Source organism: Lissotriton helveticus, chromosome 11 (genome assembly GCF_964261635.1).
Source record: "Lissotriton helveticus chromosome 11, aLisHel1.1, whole genome shotgun sequence".
Classification (NCBI taxonomy): Eukaryota; Metazoa; Chordata; class Amphibia; order Caudata; family Salamandridae; genus Lissotriton; species Lissotriton helveticus.
Genome location: NC_136072.1, coordinates 356,486,947 through 356,514,410, shown reverse-complemented (window position 1 = coordinate 356,514,410; position 27,464 = coordinate 356,486,947).

The following is a 27,464-nucleotide window of genomic DNA, read 5'->3' as shown; positions in this document are numbered from 1 at the left end:
TCATAAAGTATAACAAATTTTAACATATATGTTTTTGTAAAGAGCGTTATAATATTATAGTTAAACATTTTAATACAATTATACGTTTTGAAACCTTTTAAAAAACTTTTTTAATTGCTTTTACAGAATACAATTATATTTTGGGCATTTTTACAAACATACTTTTTATGTTTGATAATTTCAATTTATTATTATGAGAAAAAATGCATTTTGTACATTGTTTTTTACATCTATTTCTAATACATTTTAGATAATTTTATTGTCATAAAATTAATATTTAATGTATTAAATAACGTACATATATGTTGGAAAATTTAAAAAAATGAATAAACCACATTTTACAATCAATTTTAAGGGGGCGATTACGAAGTCGTTAGGAAGGGCTCTGGATGGGATTCGGTATTGTTGAATCCGATTTGAAACCCTTGTTTCCTACCAAACAGTCCAGTTTCCCCAAAAAACGATTAGGAGGCCCAGAAACTGTTCAAGCAGACCGAATCTGTTCTGAAAAGCCTTCGGACAGAACGAGTTTTTCAGAGCTGATTCGTACAGCTCCAAGGACATGGTTTCCGGACAAACAATTACGATGACTGATTTGGACAGTCATTCCGATTTGGTTTGTCCTAGACTAAACCCAGAGGCATCCGAATGTGGTCCATGGGGGTACCCATGGGACCCCTCTTCCCAGCCGTTCACAATGTGGTAGGCACCATGGGGTGCCCGCCACAGGTTGCAAGGTTTTCACCAAACACCCCATTTTTTTAAATGGGAGCTTGTGTTTGCATTGGGAAGCCAGACTCCCATTAAAGTCAATGCGAGTCCAATTGAACGATGTCAGAAAGCATGGTAATCGGTCATCCAGACTCACAGGACCTGATTTGTTTGGAAACTAGTGCAAACTAAATCGTAAAAGGCCCCTAAGTTGTTAAATAGTGTCATATTGTTTGCATGTTAACAATATTGTTTTGGTAATTTTTTATTTTGTAAATAATTTATATAACAATTGTTTTGATACATATTAAATATTATATTTTGTCTTATTGTCATATTGAATATATGTTTTACAGTTTTTGTTTTTTGTTAAATGTTTTATATATCTTATATTACGTTTTGAATAGTATAAGAATATACATTTAAGTTGTTTGAATTATTATTGTTTTTAGGTAATTTTGGAAGAGGGAACCTTGTGGTTGGGAGCTGCATTTCATCGCTTAAGGAAAGTTTGTTTTATATTACTTTTAAGGTAATTTGGGGTGGGGGAGTTAGTAGGAGTATATTTAGAGTAGGTAGAGTGTTAAATGTAGGTTTGTTGTGTAATATGGGGTAGTTTTGGTTGTTTGTCATGATTTTTAATAGTAGGATACTGTTATAGGGTGTTAGTTATATGTTATTTATATGTGTTATGTGTTGAATGTTATTTTTAATGTATATGGGTTTGTATGCGTTTTATGTGGGAGGGTGTTGTTTTTCTATTTTTGCAGATTTCCATTAAACGATGGAGGTGAAGAGACTTTTTTTTAAGAAAAGGAAATTGTATTTAGTTTCATTGAACTATTAATTTTTTTAGATTTCATTTTATTTTTCGGGTTTGTTGGAGCATTTCTTTTGTTTAAACCCTTTTCTGGTTTTTGAGAGTTTTGTTATTGAGAGGATTGCGTCAATTGATCCTTTTTTCTACAGCTGTATTTTTACATTTTTGGGGGTTTTCCTATTTTGATGGATTCCGATTTGGTTGAAGATCCTATGGATTTCTATTTTTTGATGACAATCTACTGCTACAAAACTGTAAGTTATTTTTAATTATTATGGGTGGAGGTGTTTTTGTTTATGATTTGTTTTGCTGTTTGATTTTCCATTTTAATGATTATATTATGTCATGTTTTTGTGAAAATAGTTATTGGTTAGAATGACATAATTATGCTTTTTGGCTATTGTCTCTAGATATATTCAAATCCTTGGGTGTTTGGGTATTTTGTACTGTAGGTGTTTGTACATTTTTTTGTTTGTTTACTAAGTTTAGGACATGTTTTAATTAGGGATTGTTCTAGCCTTAATCCTCGGTGCTTTGTGCTTTTTTGATAGATTCCATTAGTTTGTGTAGAGTTAGTTGTATTCTTCCTATTGTGGATAGGAAGGCATTATGCCATCCTTTGGGTTGTCTTCAGTGTCTTCAGTGTCCTGATCTATGTAGTCTTCCTACCCATGTACCTTCAAAATAGTCGAGTAAGTTTTGTTTTATTGGCTTGGTAAAAAGAAATTTCTGTGAGTAAATTATAGTAGTTTGCTACTTCTGTTGTGGGTACATAGGCTAGGTCTATTCGATTTTTGATTTGGTAAACAAAGTTGCTGCTTGTTGCATAAAAACACTTAGGGGCCAATTATGATGTCGGTCCGAAGTGCCTCTGCGGTCCTGTCGGAGGCAATCAGACTGACCGATCTCGCTCCGACCCCTGTATTATGATGCCCAAAACCCATTGCTTACCGACCGACTCAGTTTCTCCGATTCAGAGTGGAAATTCCGACCGCGAAGCTCTCGGAAGTGCCAAATGTAGCCGTTTGGAGGGACTCCCAACCCCGAAACCGCCGGCCCCATTACAATGTGTATTTCCTACACACCTAATCTGTTATGCCAACCACCTTGTTAGAGCAGGCGGAAGATAAGCATTTCAACTTCAAATCTTGTCACAACATACTTTCTGCGACCTATGCTGTGCAGCTATGGAATTCTCTGCACATGTCATCCCTCTACTATACATAATCCATGAATATTACAATCCTAACCGATGCGGACATCGCCGCTGGTAAGTAAGCCACCTACCCCTACAGATTAATGTAACTACCCAACGAAAGTCAATAGAGTTAAAGTGTTCCGCAGTATGTTGAGTATGGCAAATTAGGGAATGTCATCATCAGGTATCTACCTGCAGTCTGAGCAGCAAATACTGGGAGAAATACACATTTTATGTTTGAGCAGGAATGCCCATAGCTACAGATATGTATGTATACTTAAATGAATGGCTGAGTACACCACAGCACACAGAGAAACATTACAGGGCAACAGAGCATCAATGCACTCACAAGGTATGTCCACAGAAACATATGCACTGGCACCAGGGCCGCCCCCACATGCATCATTTCCCCGGGCAGAACCTGAATATCTGAAACGCATACAAATACTTCAAGATCTCAAGTCATAGGAAATCACATTGCAGGAAGTGACATCATTTACCATCATCACCATGCCATTCTTCAAACACCATAGCAAGAAGCACCTTATCTAGTCTGTATGGCTTGTAATTAATCAACAACATGTATAAACCCCACATGAAACTGATATCAAAATATATAGCTGATCTACCAAGCAGCAATACAATACATCCACCCAATCAGATGAAAAAGGTAGGCCTAGCTGGTTTACAATCTCATACCTCACTAAACCTGGTGCAACAATTGTTGACAGATCAATACATGACTCTGAACACAAAATTGACTAATACAGTCAAACATGGCTTGCCATTTCCCCACCAGACCAATTGTGCAGTGCCACATCCTGTGTCCTGGTGAGCACAGCAGAGTCCGAGCAGGCATATTCCAAAGCCTCCCCCCTCCATTATCTCAGCCTCACTGCAAGGCAGGTAGCCAGGTCATCATAGGGGGTTACAACCAGAATGGGATGTTGGATGTGTCAATAATATCAACATATGAAGGATAGAGCACAGGTGCAGAGCAGGACTCAGACAGATGAGTTAGATTGCATACAATCCCTAGCATGCACACAGGTCTGCTTACATGCACACCTCACTCAAATACATTGAGACACAACTATCTTGGGGCCCCACATGCCTTTCCAAGCCAGGTTTTCATGCCCCGGGTAGACCTGTGCCATTCCTCCACCACTGTTCAATGATGCCAGCCTACGAGGCATGATCAAGGATACCTTCGTGTAGAGTCAGGATATGGTATCAAAATGTCCCACTTGTAGTTAAAGCACTCAAAAATGTCCAAAGTGATAAGAGCCCACACGGAGCAGGCTTAAAATCTGCAGGCACATAAGGGATGGTACATGATCCACAACCTCGAGGAAGGAATACACACATCTATAAACAAAGACATTTTCTTACATACAAAAGAAAGAGACAGGGAATTGTGTTTGCTGGCATATGGTTCAATGCATGTACCTGCACACAAGTCACAATACATTTCAGCATCCAAACAAATTTCTTACTATCAGCTCATTATCAGGGCTTGGGCACAAATTGGGATGGATGTAAATCATCTTATGTTAAGCAGGCAATGCAGATGAGCTGCCCATAACAAACATTCATCATTGAGTCAAGCATACCACAACAGGAGCATATTGTATAATATTGAACAACATCAAAAACACAATAACTAGATCAAGATAGACAATCACAGAGGGATCCTCTGCATTTAGATGGTCAGCACCCCACATACCTCAAAGTCTACACATGGGGGGGTTGAGACCGTGGCCTCTAATACAATAGCCAATGCCAACAGTTGGTACTGTAGCATGTGTGATAAGACACCCCTATACATGAACAAAGGTGGAATTGTAAGTCAGCCAGTCTGCCTCACATGACAGTGCAACTGCTCCATCTAGCCATGTGCGGACCACCTCTGATAGGTCCTTGACCTGGTGTCTGTGACCCTGACCCTTCAAAGTCCTCTACCCATCCAGTGGCTCTTCCTGTGCATCCTATAAGTCCTGTGACAGGTTGTCCCACAGCTTAGCTACTGCAATCCCATGGTTGCAGGTGACTCACTCACTGTGCTGCGCAGTAGCCTCAGCCCTTCACCATTAGTGAGTTGCTGGCCCCAAATGTTGCAGTGTTGGGACTGCAGTGGCCGAACAATGCATCTAACTCACTGTACATTGGTAGTGCTTAGTGTATTCCAACTCCTTGGCTGTGAGGGGTTGTAATATATCAGTGTTCTGTAGCCAGTGAGCAGGTGACAGTGGGGCATTCTTGATGAGTTTAAACACATCAACAAATAAGGTCACCTGCCTCTGACCTCCACCGATAACGTGTAGGGTGTGGGTTGGGGGGATGCACCGATTCAGTGTCTGTGACCCTACACTGGTGTCTCATATCAGCTATCAGTGTGCCATGGGCCAAGAAATGGCTGGATCTTCCTGCAACTGGCCAATGTTATTTGCTCCCAGACCCCGAAGAGGTCCCCCACTGAGCTGAATCCCATGTCTGTCTATGCTGTCAAGCCATCCCAACAATGCTTCTATGGTTAAGTGCTAAGAAGTACAGAATAATAGCCAGAGCAACATTGATCCCACCAGCTCCTGTGCCCTGCATGTTGGGAACATGCCCACTTTGTACTTTGTACAACTGCCTCCCAGCCAAACAGCACACCGGCTATTGCAGCAGTGCAGACACATAACATCCCACAGACAATGCACACCCTGGACTGCCTTCACACAGGCAGATGCAGCCTCTACTGAGCCACACTTATCCTGCTACCATTGTAGATCAGCTCTCACAGCATGGTGTCCAACTCCCTAGAGGTGGCATGAGACACAGCCACTGCTAGGTGACAAGAAAATTACAAGATGCAGGGGAGCATTACATCTTGGAAAGTGAAATACATCCTTGGACTGTAACTGGAAGAGTGGTACAAAAAGCCATCTGAGGACGAAAGAAGGATATGGCCCTGCTCAGGTTTAGACATTGTGATAGTTTGCATCATTACAGTTACAGATCCCTAATTACAGAAACACATGAAGCTCAAGTGTCACCCGCTGCTCACCCGCCTTCACCTCTTGTGGAAGGTACTCCACACGGAGGGGAAAAGAAAAAACTTGGCACAGTTAACACACAAACGAAACACACTCTGAAAACCTGATAGTGTCACAGAAATTGAGGAATGTCCCTGCAGAGAGACTGAATATAGTGCAGCATTTCATCTGCATCAATGGATACTACATGTACCTCATCTCCTAGTGGAACTCATCATGCTTACCACCCCTGGCAAATATGCTGGGCTAGCGCCTACATTGTCACGGCAAAGAGCAGTGGGGAATGGGGACAGCCCTGATGAGTCCCCATGCACAATCTAAAAGAGGGTGACATTTCTATTAAAAAACATGACGTGGGCAGTTGGCTTGCAATTAGACCTGGGCGCTAAATTCCGATCCGCTCGCGGAATTTGCGGAATTTAGTTAATTTCGCGTTCCGCGTAGAACGCGAAATTGCCCAAAAATCAGCATTTTGCGACTTCGCGAAATTGTTGCTTGTTCGCGTTCTTAAAATGCATGTTTGCAAGATATTTCCCCCCGAGCACGCAAACAGCGATTGCGAACAGTAAAAAAGCATCGCGAACAAGCAATTCCGCATGTTCGCGGAATTTCTGCTTGTTCGCGCAGATTTTTTACCGTTTCACGGAGATTTGCCTAACGCGATTACACAAATTCCGCCCACCCCTAGCAATGTCCAGTTTTGCAGAGTGATATACATGTATACCAAATCCACAGTATTGAACGCCTACACCAATTCCAGTGCTAAGCGGGATATGTAGGGACACCCTCCCCTGGACCAGCTGCACACCCTATTTTGGATGTGAATGCTAAGCATTGTGGATCTATCAGGGTTAGAAACCTTTTGGACACCTTGCACTAGATACTCTATCTGTACCAGCAGGCGGGGTGCCACTACTGAAATAAGAATTAAAACATTCCGTGCAAGGATGGACAATAGATTGTAGTACATCAGTTCAGCCAGGTCACTGTTGGGTTTTAACAATGATCACAAAACATTTCTCTGCATGGCATGTGGTTGTCTCCAATCACTCAAGGTGGCTGGAGATAGCTACAGTCACCTGTGGGCAAGTACAAGGTCATAGACCTTGTTCAGCTTGGACAGGTGCCAGTCCCAACGGCTGAGTTGTAAATGTGGCAGTGCGCCTTATCTCTCTGTGTATTTCTGGCACCAGCGAACGGGTTGTTGATCACTGCACATGCTGCCTGTTCAAGTACAGGTAGATTCAATCCAATCAGGAATTAGGAAACATCTACCTTGCTAGGGGGAATTTATAGGCCATGACAATATACAGTGAATGATTCATGGATGGCTGCCTGACAATTGTGCATCTGGTTTAGGTGATCTCTAATTGTCGTCATCTGCTGAATTGTTGTTATGCAACAGAGGAGGCATGACAGTTTTTGTCCTGACTTATCTCCCTCTGTGTGTATTCCAGCTTTTCATGTTGCAGAGTAAAAGCAACGCTGTTGCACAATTGAATGGGTGTGGTGTGTTTACGCATTTTTCAGCGTGGGTAGCATACCATCCTGCACATAGACCACAGTCCCCTGGTCGTGTACCAGTTGACAGTCAAATATTTGGAGACAGAATCCCTTAAATAATGAGAAAAATGCAACGCAAGATGCAGTCACCATGTGTGGACTGGGGTGTGCTTCACAGTACACCCGATATGTATGTGAATTGGGTTAGCTTCTGAGAATGTTCTTCACAGGTATTCAGCATCTAGTTCATCGGGCTGTAGTGTGAGCTGCTAAGAAATAATTCCATTCAAAGTGTGCAGATTGTGTAATGCAGAGTAGTAGGAGTACTCATGGGTCTCGGGATGCAGGATCCACCAAGTGTCGGGAGGACCAGTGTGCAGCCGGTTGTATAAGACACGCTGCCAGCACAAGAGAGGATGCCAGGGGGGTGATGATTAATCTGTGGCTATTGGACACAATTGACATTGCCATCCTCAATCAATTCAGGGGGTTTGTAAAGCACGCTACCCACCTGTGCAGGTCTCAAGGCGCTGGGTGGGGTGAGCGGCCCTGGATCAGATGATTACTACATCGGCCGGCAATTCACACACGGGTTAGCAGCCCAGTTGGTCATCTCCCCCTACCCATAAAATATTCATGCGAGTCACTGCGCGCAGTGGATGCGCTGAAGACAGGTGATTCTCACTGACTCCTTACTTAATCGGAGCACCTGGTAAAGGGCTCCCGACCTATAGATTGCGAAGTAGTTACTTAGGAAGCGCATATGCCAATGTTGTTTTAAAAATTACATCTTACTGCTCTTGAAACACTGTTTAATGTTATTCGTGATTACTGTGCTTTTAAAAGTTGGTCTTACCTCAAACTTACTGGCACACTTCCCCTGTTCACCACTGATTAAGCTCAGATTGAGTGGAGGGAAGCCTGGACGCACCCACCAAAAGTGATTAGTACTTCCGGTCGGCAATTTACACACGGGTTAGCAGCCCAGTTGCTCATCTCCCCCTCTCCACAAAAGACTCATGCCAAGCGCTATGCGCAGCGGACGCGCGCAGCGGGCGTGCCTAAGGCAAGCCTATCTGCGCCCGTCTGCGTCTGGACCGGGCCCAGGGACACGAACCCTGAGTCAACCACCTCAGTAAAGCCCGACACAACGATAACTTACACCAGTACCCAGCTTAAAAAACATTCATCTTGCTACCAACACACCTACCTGTGCCCGCCCCCACACTTGCTCATTAGTAACCAATTCTACGTACAGCTAACTGCCCCTACAAGCTGAACACCCACAATAAATTAGGAGTCACCCTGACTCAACCTCTGTATACAAATCAGGACGACTTACAGTTATCACTCATAAATTCCTGCTCACTATCCAAACACAAATAGGAAATAGCGGACTTCCTAACAGACTAAAATCTAGACATCCTATTTATAACAGAAGGTTGGGGAGACCCTTCATCAGGCCCAGACTTTTGCACCACAACCCCAGAAGGGTACTGTGTATTTAGGCAGGACAGAACCATAAAAAAAGGCGGCGGACTTGCAATGATACATCAAAACAAATATCTGGTTAGGAGGTAGACAATCCCCACCACGACATGCAAAGCTGTAACGTTTACTATAAAGCTTAATCACTCACAATCATTTAAAGGAAACCTCATCTACCGTCCCCCAGGCCCAAAGCGCAATTCCTCTCTGCCCTGGGTAACATATTGAACCTTTAGCAGGAGAATCGGATTTCACCATTTTGGGTGATTTCAAATTCCATCTGGAAACCCTCGATGACAACGACACCTCCACCCTTATCACAGAACTGGAGGCCGGTCGAGCTCCGCCAGTTGGTAACTACCTCCACTCACACAGCAGGTCACACGCTAAACGGGCTCTTAACAAACAACAAGAAACTATCATTAACAAAAACCATAAGCCTCACCTGGACTGACCACTGGGCAGTCATCTTCAGCATTCAGGCAAATAAAATCCCCCTCCCTTATACTCACACGCCACCCACTCATTTCAAAGCTTGGAGCCGCCTAGACCAGCAGCTCCTCAAAACACATCTGTCATCCTCTAATTACGAACCCACACCAGACCCCATACTTGCCTCCTCCAACTATTCGGAATGGCTCAACAATGCCTTCAATGTCTTAGTACCACTGAAAAACATCTCAAAAAACAGAACCGCCCCTTCTGCCCCCTGGTTGTCTGACTCCCTCAGACTTGAAAAACAGTGCTGTAGGAACTTCGAGAGATGCTGGTGCAGAGACTATAATATCACCGACAAACTTCGCTATAAGGAAGCCGTCTCCAAATACAAGCACCTCATCATTTCGGAGAAAAGCAAATACTACCTCAGGCAGATAGAATCGGCCCAAGACTCCACTAAACTACTCTTTCAAGTAGTCATTAAACTATCAGGAACTATAGCAAATCCCCCACCAGCACCCACCCAAGATCTGTGCAATGCCTTAGCCAGCGCCTTCCAAGACAAAGTTAACAAAATATATGTCAACTTTGCCGCGCACCCCGAAACTGACTACTCAACGACCACCCCTGACAACGACGAAAACTTTCCCTCTTTCTCGAATTTTAGTCACGTTTCGCCAAAACAGATTAAGGACCTCATCCTAACCATCAAATCAGGTTCCCCAACCGACCCATGTCCAGCTACGGTCTTAAAACTGATTCCCGATCTACTAGCCCCAAACCTTACAGACATCTGCAATGCCATGTTCAACACCGGCATTTACCCTGCCACATGGAAAAAGGCAATAATCAAACCACTGATAAAGAAGCAGCACCTTGACCCACTAGATACAAAAAATTACAGACCTGTCACAAGCCTTCCTTTCCCAGCAAAAATGTTCGAGAAATTAATTAACGTCCAACTAGCTCAATATATCGAAGAAAATAACCTCCTGGATGAGGCACAATTCGGCTTCAGGAAAGGCCATGGCACAGCAACGGCCCTCATCAAAGCAGCAGACGAAATCAGAACAATTCTGGACCACGGTGGGGCCGCAGTGTTAGTGCTGCTGAACCTATCTGCAGCCTTTGACACGGTCGATCACGCTACACTGATCGACCGTGTCTCAAACATGGGTATCAAACTAAAGGCCAAAGAACTGCTAGCCTCATTCCTGTCCAACCGCACAAAACTAGTGAGTCTCGACGATTACAAGTCCTCTCCAATCACCCTTTCGTGTGGAGTGCCACAAGGATCATCCTTGAGTCCGACACTGTTTAACATCTATGTGTCGGACCTGGCCAAGATCATCAAGTCCCATGGGATGGGACTTACATCTTATGCTGATGACACACAGCTGGTACTCACAATTAACAAGGATGGAGGAGCACTTGCGGCCAGCTTACAAGACAGAATGGTTGCCATCAGCTCCTGGATGACCAACAATTGCTTAAAGTTAAACTTCGACAAAATGGAGGTTCTAATTTTCGGCAAGCTACATCCGGTATGGTCCCCTACTTGGTGGCCAACCGAACTGGGACCACCCCCCTTCACTCCCCAGTACCGAAAGTAAGACATGTCAGGGTCATTTTCGATGACAAACTGACCTTTTCCTCACATGCTAATACTATTATCTCGTTATCTTTCTACACTCTCAGAATGATCAAAAAGCTCCTACTCTTTCTCCCATCAAGTGCAGGAAAAACCCTGGTCAGCACCCTAGTAATGTCTAAAATCGACTACTGCAATGGCCTACTCATCATTGCTCAGAAAAATATCACCAACAAACTGCAGATGGTGCAGAATGCAGCCGCTAGATTAATAACAGGCACCCCCAAGTATCAATCAATCTCATCAGTAGTTCAAAAACTTCACTGCCTATCTATATCAAGCCGCATTAAATTCACAGCTCTCTGCATCGCCTTCAAGGCTATTCACAATACCGGACCTGACTTCTTGAAGAAGGCCTTCTGTGTTTAAGCGCCTAACAGAACCTTACGTTCTGCAACGGCCAACCTCCTGACGGTCCCTCGCACAAAAAAAGTTTCCTGGGCTGCCATGTAGGAGAAGGCTCTACAAGCTACCTCATGCAGATGAGGGATAGGTGCAGAATGTCCACATTCGGCACAGAAACACTGCCTCATAATTTTGGAAAACATCAATGATCCCCTCTACAAAGACATATAGCCCTCTGACTCCATGGCAGTGTCTAATGGGCTAAACTGGACCCCCGTATGGATCCGCACAAGGGCTAGCCTTGCCAAACCATAGTAGACTACGCAGAAATATTGGCTCTGCAAACACTTCTGGAACTGTGTCTAAAGTTCCGGTATCACATGTGTCTCTTGTAACAGTGCAAAGTTTTTTCCCCAGCACATCCAGATATATCATCACAATGCATGTCTTTTCCTTGTCATCAACACATCTTTGATATTTAAAGTCAGAATGCCATGAGTACCCATGTATGTTGTGGTGTACTGGGAAGTGTGGGGAGGCGTTTCATGAGTAGTCTGCCCCAGGTGTCCCACCTACACACATCCTATAGTTGGGGGGGGCTATGGGCCTCTAGACAATGGACTGTCATTTAATGGATCTACCGCATGAAAGTAAACACAAACCCTCAACACCTCCATCGCAGGGCAGTATCCAACGGAAAGACTGAGCAATCAGTGACCACATCTACCTGCAAAGGGAAATTTAGCAGTAATACCCACACACAACTCAGCCAAGGCAAGGCTAGGTGGAGGGAAGGTGTCCTGTGAGGCCAATAGGTTTTGCATATGCTAGTGTTCTCCTAGTGGCCATGCCAACAATCTATCATGAACAATCAGTTCCAGACAGCATGCTACAGCTAACATATGATACATCCTAAACTTTCATCTGGCAACTGTTTTTGCATACTGACATCTATGTATCTTCTAAATGAGTACATTTCAACATTACCTCTTGGCCTGCCGAATCTCTACTTGTGCTGGTCTGACCCTTCTCACATCCACCTCAAAGTACATTCTCATCTCTCACCTATCCTTCATCTACAAGCAATTAACTATCACCCTCTGATGCTGTCATCCTTAAAACCCTTTTTGCCCTCCACGCTCTACCCTTTTACTCTAACTCTTCCACCTAGACTCTCACACTCTCATTCTGGTGCTACACCTCTCACAGATATACCTACATTCCCAGCACCACTCTTCACCACTATGTATATAACACCTCTCCCCTTCAAGCTATGTACACAATGTACAGTACTCATCACCTCCTCAGCAGATGATAACCTAATCAAATCAAATGTACACCTCTCATCCCCATTTTGACCCTCTCATCCCCATTTTGCCCCTCACTAATGGCTTTGACCGTAGATTTTTCACAAGCATCATATACAACTCTGACATTCACACTTAACACCTCACCACATCTCTCATCCAGACACTTACATTGCTCAAGTGAATCTGTCCTCATTCATTCGCCTCTCACCATTCACTCACCCTACTCTGCTTAAGACCTACTAATAGTCATTTGACAAACTAGTGCATCCACAGATTTAAAATTCAATATAAATCTACTGGCCAACACCTTGCATCTCCCCATCCTGCACCCTAACTTTTGTGTATACCCTTGACATACACCTATCCACTTTGATTCACCTAAAAACCTTGTCTCACTGGGGCTCAGTCACATCCACATCTCAGTTCCATGCTCCATACCTCTATTGACTTCAGCACATTAACAACTACCTTTCTCAATGACACTGCCCTATCACAGTCATCTCTCACCAAAGTGGGACAGACTACAGCTCTCATCTCCTGCCAGCCTCTGACCCAGTGTGACTGGTTCTTCCTCAATCACATCAACCTATTCCTAGCATACCTCGCACAGGCTTAAACAAGATTTCCAAATGTCCCACACTCTGATTCCAACACCCTAGCATTTCCAAAAATTCACATTGTATTAATGATGATTCCTCACGTATCCTATCCAAGAACTGCCTTTGACCTTGCCTCCTCCATTCCACTTTCATAAATGTTCTTACTTGTTCTTGCCCTATTACGTCTGAGTCTCCCCTCCATTTCCAAAATGGAAACACAAGTCTCTCTCACCTCTACCCTTGTTTAACTAGCTCAGCCCATACAACATCAACCTTTTATACAACATGTGCAGCTAGTCCTCACCTCCCGACATCCATCTACTCCCCTGACTGTCAATTTAGTGCATGGGTAAAACACAGGCTCCTGTAGCACCTGCACACCAGGCGGTCCTACAACACTTCTATGCACTCACAGTCCACTTGGCTTTCCACATGTAGCACATGGCAATCCACTAGACATAATACTCCAAGTTCATCTCTTTGTGATCTTGACCAGCATCAAGCATATCTCAACGTACTCCATTGATTTCAATACACAAATGACTACATAAACACACACACATATCATATGCTCAACTACAAATGATGAGTGGATAAAATTGTAGAGTCTTAGCTTACACAAACACAACTATTATCAGTGGAAAAATAAGCAAAAATGAAAAATCTCATCCATTCTCCACTCTTCACACTCTGCCATCATCCCTGTTAAGCGTCGCTCAATGTGCTACAATACCCTTATGGCTGTCATACTTCAGTTGTGTGGGTGTACCATAGGACTCCACAATGTTCATCCAGGCAGGGACAGGATGTGGTCACACCCAAAGCACTCTCAAGTGATGTGGCCACATGATGTAATGATGACAATGCCTTGCGCATGCTTAGTGAGGGGTGAGAGAAAGGCAAGTGTGGCATCAAAAGAAACTCAGATTAAACAGTCTAATTCCTGTCTGTAAACTAAAGGGCTGTTTGTACCAAACAGATTGACATCTCAGTACATTTCTAAGAGTCCCAGGTGAGGGGTGTTGTACGTTGATTGTGCATCACACTGATGCACTATAGATGAAAGCCCAAGAGAGGGGTCTGTCCACCTGTAGCCCATAACAGCGACTACCCAATGGAATCTGTAGTCATTAGCATTTGTGAGGTCCTGAGCAGCTGTCCATGGGTAGCGTAAGCCTGGACTGGCACACAGCATCCACCCTGAACTAAATCCACTCTATACCATTCCAGTTACCAACAACTGAGGTTCAATCTGCTTGCATGAACTGAGCCAAGAAGGAGTTTGTTGCCATGCATTGTCATGCTAAAAAGGTCTACCTGCAGCTGTGTCACATGAGGGGGTTAAAAGGGTCATTGGATGCCAAGCACAGACAAATGTCGATCACTCCTAATGTACTAACAGGACTTGACCTAGCCTCGGATTCCCAACAGGTCAGTTCGATGTACATCAAAAATAGGGTTTGAAATGAATAGAGTTTAGCTAAATGTCTGAAACATATATGACACATTTGTTGAACGAGAAAATATTGTACCACGCTATGTTAGCCTGTGCTGTCATCCATTTTGTGGATTGCCCTCCATCTTGACTGTCTCTGTGTGCTTTTCACAGATATGGATAGATGGGTGTTTTCCAATATATGGTGTGCCTTTCGGCAGCTTAGAAAAACAGAAATGTTTCTGTGCAGAAATAACGGCTTGGCCCTGTTTGAATTATGTTCCAAGCTCACAGGTGTTGGAAACCACCAGCCGTCAACAGCTACGAGCCTATTTATGTCACTATTTGCATCATGATTTTGCATTGCGTAGGTGAGAGCTTCTCAAGCTTATGACCTGTTTGCATATGAATCTGTCCTTTTGTGCCTGTTCTTTTGCATATGAGTCAAGAGGGAAATTCCAGCAGCTTAAGCATGTAAGTCTAAAGGTGTGGAGTAATGTATAAAAGTGTACTGGAGTCTATGTTTGTTAGTTCCCTCTCAGACACTTACCGTGTCTATATGATAGAGCCCACTCTTGAGTGTAATAAACTTGTCTTTGATTTTACTCCAGTGTCGATCCTCATTTGTGAACCCGTAGACAAAGGGTGACCCTACACCAGTGGGATAGGGAAAACATTCCACTTTTACAATTGTCACCCAACATGGAGCCCCATTGAAGACCGCGACTGGACCAAGAGGAGGTCACTTCGAGTGGATGAAAGCACCGAGGGGCGTAACGCAAGAAGAGACTTGTTCTCGCGGCCGAGGTGATTATTTAACTGATCAACCTGACCTTCATGTCGGTTGGGAGTCTCAACTGGGGCCCTTTTCAATTGGCAAATTTTGGAGCTGATCTATTGATCCGAGGATCAACAGGTGGGAGTTCAAAATTACAATCAGGTAGGATCGTATCGTTTGGTTCTTGGTTTAATGTGAGAATTTTTCTCTTGTTTGATATATTGATACACAATTGTTCCTTTGTAGAAATACATAAACATGCCTGTTTTTAGTAAATTACATACAGTCTGTTGTTGTTGTAGTAAGAATAGAATATTGAAAGAAAGACAACAAGCACCAATAGAGGGTACCCCTAATTATGAAATTTACATTAAACACATTATTTCTTCCATATTGTTCAGTACATTATGGAACAAATATACAAAGGACAATAAAGAGTTACAATGGCCATATAACTGCACTTTTGAACACGATAAATTACAGTATTTAGAAGGACAATTATTTAAAAGAAAAAGTAGACAAAGTATGTTTGATACGTCAGGACTACGGAGAAAGGAAATAAAACAAAGACAGATAAAAGGAGATACAGATAAACAGAAACAGGAACGGACACTCTAACATCAACTTAAGGAACTCAAATTAAAAGAACGAAAAGAAAAAATAGACTGAAAATAGGCGATTCAGTCTCCAAGTACAAAGGCCTATATAATAAGAAATGGGAAAATTAACCAGGGCCTAGATGGTGAAGACTCACAATTAGAGGACTTACTTTCTCGACCACCCCCTCCACCTTATGCACCTAACCTTGGCGCAAATACTTTGGCCCCTACAGCACCCCATATGTGGGCCCCCGGGTCCAAAATCGGCAATACCTTCTTCCACATCTGTTGTCTCAACGACAGTTCCAACATCCCAAAATATAGATAACATTATGACACCTGAACATTCTCCGACAATTCACTAGAAATAAGAAGTCTTAGGTCTGGCCTCACGGCAAAGGATAAAACATCACTGGCTGACTGTTAGGATTCAATCGGCTAGGTAGTCTTCTTTCTACGGCCATGTACAGGTAGGTCACCTGATGTATAGTGGGAGTGGCATTCAGGACATAAGGGCTTCCTACCTGTGGTTCGTTGCTTGGTTTAGTATCCTGTCGTTCTGACCTGGCTTTGTTTGGAATGGACTCCTGTAGTCTCCTGCTAGCCGTGGGAATCCCTGTGACTTTTGCCTTGTAAATCGGCAGCTGCCGGTTCTTGTTTGCTTCCCTTCGTTTTTGTCCTTGACTCCATTGGCATCCTTGGAGGGTGCCTTTCGACTTCCCCTGGACTACGCTTTGTTTCACGGACCCCTGAGACCCGCCAGAGGGTTCAATTGGGAGTCGGATCAGTGCGCGGCTGCGTGCTGGCCGAAGAGCGGCGTCTTCTGGGGTTTATTGTAGCCGCTCCACCTCGCTGTGCCTAGTTCGGGTCATTTCATGGACTTTGTTTTGAAGACCCGTTTTTCTTTGTTCTTAGTTAGTTAGAGTGGGCTGGGGCTTCGTTTTTGGACATCTTTGTTGAATTATTTTTTATAACCCTAATTATAGTGCAAAGGGGTTTTTTCTGTCAAAAGACTTTTTCTCCTTTGTTGTGCCTTGATTGGAATTCCGGATCAGGTTCCGAGTGGAGGTTATTACCGCTTTCTGCGGTTGCTGCATTTCCTGCATTGCTTTGTGGGACTCTTTTTCTGGAAAGCAGCGGTTGTAGGCTCACGGCAACGAGGACCTGTACCTTGGTAAGAGGGGTTTTGAGTATAAGGGTGTCTGTATTGTACTTGGCCACAGAACGAATCATAGAAGGCTTGTACCAGCAGAATTGTTATCAGTGAGCCCTATGTTGTTTTTTTGTCTCCCGCTTCAGGTATACTCCTCCAGCTGGCGGGATCAGTAGCTTGAAAAATCCAGTGCACCTATTTTTCCTTCTTTTTCCCCTCCCTCTTCCGGCGCTCTGGTTGATAGTGCCCTGTTGATACTTGCGGTGCACTCGTCCAGAGTGTGGGTAGGGGATAGGGTTCATCATCGCCTCTGCAGTATCGGGCGAAGTTGGATGGGTCGAACTGACACTGACAAAGCCCTGGGACTGGGTCCAAGACGAAGACATAGAAATAGATTAAGTTCTCGATTCCCTAAAACAATATAAACAGATGACCCAACAGTACGTAGTAGGACAAATGGCCAATGTCATAATAGAGAATTGGCAGACTATTAATAAGGTTGAAGCACCCTCAAGGCTCAATAACATATCGAAAATGTCCAATGAAGGTACGCTAAATGCCATTGTCCTAAGACAGGCAGTACAAAACATCTTTACACACAAAAAGAGACTCAGGAAAACTACGTCTGAGATTACTAGAGTCCTTCCCATGCAAGAAGCAACTCTTCTCTTTCATCCTAGGATGTGGGAAGGAGCTGAAAATGCAGCCCGTGTTCAGTTCCAATGGATTTATAGTCCCTGGAAAAGAGCGGACATATTGGCCCTTAAGGCCTCCTTACCTGATGCTCAAAAAAACCCAAGCACATTTTATAAAGAAATGAGCGCTGCCCTGTCTTCCTGTGTTATGACCCTACCAGATATTGATATGTTCTTCGGACTCACCTTGTCACCTGAGCTCTGGCGCTTGGTCCTAAAACAGGTTCACATTGATTTTGGGAATATGTGGGTAAATATAGTAACAGCTGATGCGGATAGGAAGGCAGGGGAAAAACCTGTCAAAATCATATTGGACTTACCAGATAATAAAATAAAATATATGAGAACAGTAGTACCACCAAAGAAAATATCATGGTTCATATTGACAGCGTGTAAACAAAAAAAGATGAATCAGTCCCTGAGTTCTTCACCAGGTTTGAAGAAACATTCCATGACTATAGTGGTCAAGACACGGCATCCGATACAGGTAAACACCTGTTTGTAGACAAATTTGTGGCAAACTTACTACCCGTCATTTCGCAAACATTACGATTGGCGGAAAGAACATGGGCTACTTCTACTACGACAAGAATACTGGACATGTCCCAGTATTACGAGAATCAGGTCAATGATGATAAACACAAAAGGGAAGGAAAGAATAAAGAGTTAAAAATATGATATTATTGCTGCAAGCTTATGGGCTGACCAGAAGTAGAGGACGGGTCTATCAACCACCGACTTACCAAAAAGACTGATGCAGGATCTTCTGACATCCGACCCCTTAGGAACAAACCAGTGCGCCTACTGTAAAAAGGAGACAGAAAAGGGGGTGGTGATGAACAGAGTGTCTGAATTAAGCAGACCACTCTTACCCAGTCCAAAGATCAGGGCTTGATCCATCACCGTTATTTAGCTCACTGCCCCATCCCAGCTCAGAACCTGGCTATATGCAAATTAGTCTGTCCCTGGCCCAGTGCATCATGGGAACAGGGCAGACCAAACTACCAAGCCAATTCTTCACCAGAAAGGAGACAAGCTACCGGGGACCGGTTTCTGGCATTTCAGCCTCGTCGGCCCGGCTTGCTTGAATCCTGATGGAGCAGTGAGCAAGGGACTTATGTCTGAGTATACCCTGCCACACCTATAGTGGCCAAAAACGATTCAGAAAAGGGGGTGGTGATGAACAGAGTGTCTTAATTAAGCAGACCACTCTTACCCAGTCCAAAGATCAGGGCTTGATCCATCACCGTTATTTAGCTCACTGCCCCATCCCAGCTCAGAACCTGGCTATATGCAAATTAGTCTGTCCCTGGCCCAGTGCATCATGGGAACAGGGCAGACCAAACTACCAAGCCAATTCTTCACCAGAAAGGAGACAAGCTACCGGGGACCGGTTTCTGGCATTTCAGCCTCGTCGGCCCGGCTTGCTTGAATCCTGATGGAGCAGTGAGCAAGGGACTCATGTCTGAGTATACCCTGCCACACCTATAGTGGCCAAAAACGATTCAAAAAAGGGGGTGGTGATGAACAGAGTGTCTGAATTAAGCAGACCACTCTTACCCAGTCCAAAGATCAGGGCTTGATCCATCACCGTTATTTAGCTCACTGCCCCATCCCAGCTCAGAACCTGGCTATATGCAAATTAGTCTGTCCCTGGCCCAGTGCATCATGGGAACAGGACAGACCAAACTACCAAGCCAATTCTTCACCAGAAAGGAGACAAGCTACCGGGGACCGGTTTCTGGCATTTCAGCCTCGTCGGCCCGGCTCGCTTAAATCCTGATGGAGCAGTGAGCAAGGGACTTATGTCTGAGTATACCCTGCCACACCTATAGTGGCCAAAAACTATTCAGAAAAGGGGATGGTGATGAACAGAGTGTCTGAATTAAGCAGACCACTCTTACCCAGTCCAAAGATCAGGGCTTGATCCATCACCGTTATTTAGCTCACTGCCCCATCCCAGCTCAGAACCTGGCTATATGCAAATTAGTTTGTCCCTGGCCCAGTGCATCATGGGAACAGGGCAGACCAAACTACCAAGCCAATTCTTCACCAGAAAGGAGACAAGCTACCGGGGACCGGTTTCTGGCATTTCAGCCTCGTCGGCCCGGCTTGCTTGAATCCTGATGGAGCAGTGAGCAAGGGACTCATGTCTGAGTATACCCTGCCACACCTATAGTGGCCAAAAACGATTCAGAAAAGGGGATGGTGATGAACAGAGTGTCTGAATTAAGCAGACCACTCTTACCCAGTCCAAAGGTCAGGGCTTGATCCATCACCGTTATTTAGCTCACTGCCCCATCCCAGCTCAGAACCTGGCTATATGCAAATTAGTCTGTCCCTGGCCCAGTGCATCATGGGAACAGTGCAGACCAAACTACCAAGCCAATTCTTCACCAGAAAGGAGACAAGCTACCGGGGACCGGTTTCTGGCATTTCAGCCTCGTCGGCCCGGCTTGCTTGAATCCTGATGGAGCAGTGAGCAAGGGACTCATGTCTGAGTATACCCTGCCACACCTATAGTGGCCAAAAACGATTCAGAAAAGGGGGTGGTGATGAACAGAGTGTCTGAATTAAGCAGACCACTCTTACCCAGTCCAAAGATCAAGGCTTGATCCATCACCGTTATTTAGCTCACTGACCTATCCCAGCTAAGAACCTGGCTATATGCAAATTAGTCTGTCCCTGGCCCAGTGCATCATGGGAACAGGGCAGACCAAACTACCAAGCCAATTCTTCACCAGGAAGGAGACAAGCTACCGGGGACCGGTTTCTGGCATTTCAGCCCTGTCGGCCCGGCTTGCTTGAATCCTGATGGAGCAGTGAGCAAGGGACTCATGTCTGAGTATTCCCTGCCACACCTATAGTGGCCAAAAACTATTCAGAAAAGGGGATGGTGATGAACAGAGTGTCTGAATTAAGCAGACCACTCTTACCCAGTCCAAAGATCAGGGCTTGATCCATCACCGTTATTTAGCTCACTGCCCCATCCCAGCTCAGAACCTGGCTATATGCAAATTAGTCTGTCCCTGGCCCAGTGCATCATGGGAACAGGGCAGACCAAACTACCAAGCCAATTCTTCACCAGAAAGGAGACAAGCTACCGGGGACCGGTTTCTGGCATTTCAGCCTCGTCGGCCCGGCTTGCTTGAATCCTGATGGAGCAGTGAGCAAGGGACTTATGTCTGAGTATACCCTGCCACACCTATAGTGGCCAAAAACGATTCAGAAAAGGGGGTGGTGATGAACAGAGTGTCTGAATTAAGCAGACCACTCTTACCCAGTCCAAAGATCAGGGCTTGATCCATCACCGTTATTTAGCTCACTGCCCCATCCCAGCTCAGAACCTGGCTATATGCAAATTAGTCTGTCCCTGGCCCAGTGCATCATGGGAACAGGGCAGACCAAACTACCAAGCCAATTCTTCACCAGAAAGGAGACAAGCTACCGGGGACCGGTTTCTGGCATTTCAGCCTCGTCGGCCCGGCTTGCTTGAATCCTGATGGAGCAGTGAGCAAGGGACTCATGTCTGAGTATACCCTGCCACACCTATAGTGGCCAAAAACGATTCAGAAAAGGGGGTTGTGATGAACAGAGTGTCTGAATTAAGCAGACCACTCTTACCCAGTCCAAAGATCAGGGCTTGATCCATCACCGTTATTTAGCTCACTGCCCCATCCCAGCTCAGAACCTGGCTATATGCAAATTAGTCTGTCCCTGGCCCAGTGCATCATGGGAACAGGACAGACCAAACTACCAAGCCAATTCTTCACCAGAAAGGAGACAAGCTACCGGGGACCGGTTTCTGGCATTTCAGCCTCGTCGGCCCGGCTTGCTTGAATCCTGATGGAGCAGTGAGCAAGGGACTCATGTCTGAGTATACCCTGCCACACCTATAGTGGCCAAAAACGATTCAGAAAAGGGGATGGTGATGAACAGAGTGTCTGAATTAAGCAGACCACTCTTACCCAGTCCAAAGATCAGGGCTTGATCCATCACCGTTATTTAGCTCACTGCCCCATCCCAGCTCAGAACCTGGCTATATGCAAATTAGTCTGTCCCTGGCCCAGTGCATCATGGGAACAGGGCAGACCAAACTACCAAGCCAATTCTTCACCAGAAAGGAGACAAGCTACCGGGGAACGGTTTCTGGCATTTCAGCCTCGTCGGCCCGGCTTTCTTGAATCCTGATGGAGCAGTGAGCAAGGGACTCATGTCTGAGTATACCCTGCCACACCTATAGTGGCCAAAAACGATTCAGAAAAGGGGATGGTGATGAACAGAGTGTCTGAATTAAGCAGACCACTCTTACCCAGTCCAAAGGTCAGGGCTTGATCCATCACCGTTATTTAGCTCACTGCCCCATCCCAGCTCAGAACCTGGCTATATGCAAATTGGTCTGTCCCTGGCCCAGTGCATCATGGGAACAGTGCAGACCAAACTACCAAGCCAATTCTTCACCAGAAAGGAGACAAGCTACCGGGGACCGGTTTCTGGCATTTCAGCCTCGTCGGCCCGGCTTGCTTGAATCCTGATGGAGCAGTGAGCAAGGGACTCATGTCTGAGTATACCCTGCCACACCTATAGTGGCCAAAAACGATTCAGAAAAGGGGGTGGTGATGAACAGAGTGTCTGAATTAAGCAGACCACTCTTACCCAGTCCAAAGATCAGGGCTTGATCCATCACCGTTATTTAGCTCACTGCCCCATCCCAGCTCAGAACCTGGCTATATGCAAATTAGTCTGTCCCTGGCCCAGTGCATCATGGGAACAGGACAGACCAAACTACCAAGCCAATTCTTCACCAGAAAGGAGACAAGCTACCGGGGACCGGTTTCTGGCATTTCAGCCTCGTCGGCCCGGCTTGCTTGAATCCTGATGGAGCAGTGAGCAAGGGACTCATGTCTGAGTATACCCTGCCACACCTATAGTGGCCAAAAACGATTCAGAAAAGGGGATGGTGATGAACAGAGTGTCTGAATTAAGCAGACCACTCTTACCCAGTCCAAAGATCAGGGCTTGATCCATCACCGTTATTTAGCTCACTGCCCCATCCCAGCTCAGAACCTGGCTATATGCAAATTAGTCTGTCCCTGGCCCAGTGCATCATGGGAACAGTGCAGACCAAACTACCAAGCCAATTCTTCACCAGAAAGGAGACAAGCTACCGGGGACCGGTTTCTGGCATTTCAGCCTCGTCGGCCCGGCTTGCTTGAATCCTGATGGAGCAGTGAGCAAGGGACTCATGTCTGAGTATACCCTGCCACACCTATAGTGGCCAAAAACGATTCAGAAAAGGGGGTGGTGATGAACAGAGTGTCTAAATTAAGCAGACCACTCTTACCCAGTCCAAAGATCAGGGCTTGATCCATCACCGTTATTTAGCTCACTGACCTATCCCAGCTAAGAACCTGGCTATATGCAAATTAGTCTGTCCCTGGCCCAGTGCATCATGGGAACAGGGCAGACCAAACTACCAAGCCAATTCTTCACCAGGAAGGAGACAAGCTACCGGGGACCGGTTTCTGGCATTTCAGCCTCGTCGGCCCGGCTTGCTTGAATCCTGATGGAGCAGTGAGCAAGGGACTCATGTCTGAGTATACCCTGCCACACCTATAGTGGCCAAAAACTATTCAGAAAAGGGGATGGTGATGAACAGAGTGTCTGAATTAAGCAGACCACTCTTACCCAGTCCAAAGATCAGGGCTTGATCCATCACCGTTATTTAGCTCACTGCCCCATCCCAGCTCAGAACCTGGCTATATGCAAATTAGTCTGTCCCTGGCCCAGTGCATCATGGGAACAGGGCAGACCAAACAACCAAGCCAATTCTTCACCAGAAAGGAGACAAGCTACCGGGGACCGGTTTCTGGCATTTCAGCCTCGTCGGCCCGGCTTGCTTGAATCCTGATGGAGCAGTGAGCAAGGGACTCATGTCTGAGTATACCCTGCCACACCTATAGTGGCCAAAAACGATTCAGAAAAGGGGATGGTGATGAACAGAGTGTCTGAATTAAGCAGACCACTCTTACCCAGTCCAAAGGTCAGGGCTTGATCCATCACCGTTATTTAGCTCACTGCCCCATCCCAGCTCAGAACCTGGCTATATGCAAATTAGTCTGTCCCTGGCCCAGTGCATCATGGGAACAGTGCAGACCAAACTACCAAGCCAATTCTTCACCAGAAAGGAGACAAGCTACCGGGGACCGGTTTCTGGCATTTCAGCCTCGTCGGCCCGGCTTGCTTGAATCCTGATGGAGCAGTGAGCAAGGGACTCATGTCTGAGTATACCCTGCCACACCTATAGTGGCCAAAAACGATTCAGAAAAGGGGGTGGTGATGAACAGAGTGTCTGAATTAAGCAGACCACTCTTACCCAGTCCAAAGATCAGGGCTTGATCCATCACCGTTATTTAGCTCACTGCCCTATCCCAGCTCAGAACCTGGCTATATGCAAATTAGTCTGTCCCTGGCCCAGTGCATCATGGGAACAGGGCAGACCAAACTACCAAGCCAATTCTTCACCAGGAAGGAGACAAGCTACCGGGGACCGGTTTCTGGCATTTCAGCCTCGTCGGCCCGGCTTGCTTGAATCCTGATGGAGCAGTGAGCAAGGGACTCATGTCTGAGTATACCCTGCCACACCTATAGTGGCAAAAAACGATTCAGAAAAGGGGGTGGTGATGAACAGAGTGTCTGAATTAAGCAGACCACTCTTACCCAGTCCAAAGATCAGGGCTTGATCCATCACCGTTATTTAGCTCACTGCCCCATCCCAGCTCAGAACCTGGCTATATGCAAATAAGTCTGTCCCTGGCCCAGTGCATCATGGGAACAGGGCAGACCAAATTACCAAGCCAATTCTTCACCAGAAAGGAGACAAGCTACCGGGGACCGGTTTCTGGCATTTCAGCCTCGTCGGCCCGGCTTGCTTGAATCCTGATGGAGCAGTGAGCAAGGGACTCATGTCTGAGTATACCCTGCCACACCTATAGTGGCCAAAAACGATTCAGAAAAGGGGGTGGTGATGAACAGAGTGTCTGAATTAAGCAGACCACTCTTACCCAGTCCAAAGATCAGGGCTTGATCCATCACCGTTATTTAGCTCACTGCCCCATCCCAGCTCAGAACCTGGCTATATGCAAATTAGTCTGTCCCTGGCCCAGTGCATCATGGGAACAGGGCAGACCAAACTACCAAGCCAATTCTTCACCAGAAAGGAGACAAGCTACCGGGGACCGGTTTCTGGCATTTCAGCCTCGTCGGCCCAGCTTGCTTGAATCCTGATGGAGCAGTGAGCAAGGGACTCATGTCTGAGTATACCCTGCCACACCTATAGTGGCCAAAAACGATTCAGAAAAGGGGGTGGTGATGAACAGAGTGTCTGAATTAAGCAGACCACTCTTACCCAGTCCAAAGATCAGGGCTTGATCCATCACCGTTATTTAGCTCACTGCCCCATCCCAGCTCAGAACCTGGCTATATGCAAATTCGTCTGTCCCTGGCCCAGTGCATCATGGGAACAGGGCAGACCAAACTACCAAGCCAATTCTTCACCAGAAAGGAGACAAGCTACCGGGTACCGGTTTCTGGCATTTCAGCCTCGTCGGCCCGGCTTGCTTGAATCCTGATGGAGCAGTGAGCAAGGGACTCATGTCTGAGTATACCCTGCCACACCTATAGTGGCCAAAAACGATTCAGAAAAGGGGGTGGTGATGAACAGAGTGTCTGAATTAAGCAGACCCCTCTTACCCAGTCCAAAGATCAGGGCTTGATCCATCACCGTTATTTAGCTCACTGCCCCATCCCAGCTCAGAACCTGGCTATATGCAAATTAGTCTGTCCCTGGCCCAGTGCATCATGGGAACAGGGCAGACCAAACTACCAAGCCAATTCTTCACCAGAAAGGAGACAAGCTACCGGGGACCGGTTTCTGGCATTTCAGCCTCGTCGGCCCAGCTTGCTTGAATCCTGATGGAGCAGTGAGCAAGGGACTCATGTCTGAGTATACCCTGCCACACCTATAGTGGCCAAAAACGATTCAGAAAAGGGGGTGGTGATGAACAGAGTGTCTGAATTAAGCAGACCACTCTTACCCAGTCCAAAGATCAGGGCTTGATCCATCACCGTTATTTAGCTCACTGCCCCATCCCAGCTCAGAACCTGGCTATATGCAAATTCGTCTGTCCCTGGCCCAGTGCATCATGGGAACAGGGCAGACCAAACTACCAAGCCAATTCTTCACCAGAAAGGAGACAAGCTACCGGGTACCGGTTTCTGGCATTTCAGCCTCGTCGGCCCGGCTTGCTTGAATCCTGATGGAGCAGTGAGCAAGGGACTCATGTCTGAGTATACCCTGCCACACCTATAGTGGCCAAAAACGATTCAGAAAAGGGGGTGGTGATGAACAGAGTGTCTGAATTAAGCAGACCCCTCTTACCCAGTCCAAAGATCAGGGCTTGATCCATCACCGTTATTTAGCTCACTGCCCCATCCCAGCTCAGAACCTGGCTATATGCAAATTAGTCTGTCCCTGGCCCAGTGCATCATGGGAACAGGGCAGACCAAACTACCAAGCCAATTCTTCACCAGAAAGGAGACAAGCTACCGGGGACCGGTTTCTGGCATTTCAGCCTACTGTAAAAAGGAGGGCATTGGTGATCTGAATGCCCGTTTCTTTGCCAACAATGAAAAGGAAGGGGGATGATAAGAGGCCATTGGCAACGGCATTTCCCAACTGACAGGCGCAATCACTTTGACAATACTGAACCTACAAAAAATTACTATACAGACGATATCAGCGAGGCACACGTCACAGGAGTATATTTCAACTAGGAAAGCGTAGGACAAGCGGAGGGATCAGTTCCTATACTGGTAGACCAGGCAGGTCCATTTGTAACTGCTTAAATAATGGGGACCCTGCAACAATTTCTGGTAGATACTGGGGCTACACGAAGCACCATCTCCCAACAACTGATCCCGGGGACTCCTTCATAAAAATGTATCTGTTGGTTTCTATGGAAAACCGATCCTCAGTCCTGTGCCAAAACCATTTGTTCTTACCATAGGTCCTTTTACTACAAACACACTGTTCCTCCTAGCACCAAATTGCCCCAATAATTTGTTAGGATTAGTTCTGCTCAAATACTTTCATGCTCATATATATTGTTGACCGGATGGTGTCTACATTACATTTGGCAAACATGGTAGTGCCAAACAGTACATTAGTAAAGAATGACAACATCATCTGTCCTCAGTACCGACTTCAGTGTGGGCAGATAGTGACACTGATGTCAGTCTGTTGCCCATTGACCCTGTACATATCCAAGTCAAGCCAAATGCAGTTCTGTTAAAGGTCCCCCAATACAAAATATCTCAGGAAGGTGAAAGTGCCATAGTTCAAATAATAGAGGACATGACCCAGAAGGGAGTAGTTGAGAAAACAGAAAGTAATTTGTGCAACAGCCTTATTTTGCCCGCCCTAAAATGTGCTACATCTGATGACGCAACACAAAGGGACTAAGGGTTCATTATTGATTTGTGCGAGATTAACAAGATGGTGATCGATCCCACAATTCCCTGTAGTTCCTAACATTACAACGTTGCTCATAATGGTCCCACCAACAGCGTGTTTATTTTCTGTCATAGATCTTAAGAATGCATTCTTCTCTATTCCAATAGCACCCACTAGTAGGTATTT